We start from the raw sequence: 1,363 nt of genomic DNA, 5'->3' as shown, positions 1-1,363 counted from the left end.
CTTGTGTTAATTTCAATGTTGTCTAAATTCGAATTTGTCTTTTTACTTTCTCTTTACAGAGTAGACAGGAAGTATTGTAATTGTGCTGAAGAATTGACAGATATTTTGACAGTTAACCTTACTTCAGTTACTTAGAACAAATTTGAATTTTTTTAATGATCAACAATAATCTAAGTGTTACTTTACTCTATTTCCGGTTTCTGAAATACCAGTACCGTTTCATTTAGGTGAACAAAATTGTATACACAGGTAAAGATCTTATTATCTTGGATGGTGACCAGAAAGAAGCGCAACGGGGAAAAAAGGCACACAGAAAAAAGTGCAAACAAAAATGCGCAACCAGAAAAAAACGAAAAATGTGCAAAAGAGAAATTTAGTACAAAGACCATATGGACTAGATGACACATTTATACATGACTGTTAGGGCTGCTGTGAGAGTGTCGTGTTTGATCACGTGATCTACTACCATTTAAAGCGCACCACTACCATGTGCATTCCCATCACCACGATACAGGCGATAATCGCTTTACACAATGCTTGTTATTTTCTTGGTCAATAATTATTCAACTACTATTCTCGTATTAAATAAACATAAAACTATCCTTGATATCGACATTACACGAAGTATCTCTCACATTCTCCCTAGTGCGAACTACCTAGCTAGCATACCATAACAACCCGTTCCTATGGCAAAACTTCACTCTCTTTCATCCGTGTCATCAAACATGCATTCGTCATATCTCTCGCACCAACATTCATTCGCACCAAAATAACAATTATGTATTTAATATTATTTCACATCATGACGCACCTACCTACCTTATACCCACCTACTCACTTACCCACCTAAAAAATATCGGCGAAGTTCGTTAGTTTCGTAAACTGCACTAGACATCTTTTTTTGATGAAAATTCATTGACATATGTTACATATATGTTAACATTTTGCGACAACCTTAATTAGTGGGTCGACAATAAACCAACACGAAAGTACGAAAGAGACATAGACTGACTATTAGAGAATGGACCCCTTACCCCACCATTTATTATACCCTACCTAACCTCTAAATTTCCTGCGCTATATGTCACTTCCCTCCCAATCGTTCGTATTCTACTGAATTGTGTGTACTATTTATTTACATTCTTTAATCTCAATATAACTAAAATAGACTATTGTTTGAAGGGTAATGAAAGCATGTAAACAAAAGGGACGCTACTCTAAATCTATGCGAATACTTATTATACAGGGGTGCCACTTTTCCGGGATATCCCGGATTTCCGGATTCGAGAATCATATTTTTTTCCCTTTCCGGATTCGCAAGATTTGAGTTTGAAAATTTCCGGGTTTGCATTTTAAAAAAAAA

The sequence above is a fragment of the Physella acuta genome, unplaced genomic scaffold (genome assembly GCF_028476545.2).
Source record: "Physella acuta isolate Inbredline_101_S28 unplaced genomic scaffold, ASM2847654v3 ptg001411l, whole genome shotgun sequence".
Classification (NCBI taxonomy): domain Eukaryota; kingdom Metazoa; phylum Mollusca; class Gastropoda; family Physidae; genus Physella; species Physella acuta.
Note: the sequence above shows the minus strand (reverse complement) of the source record.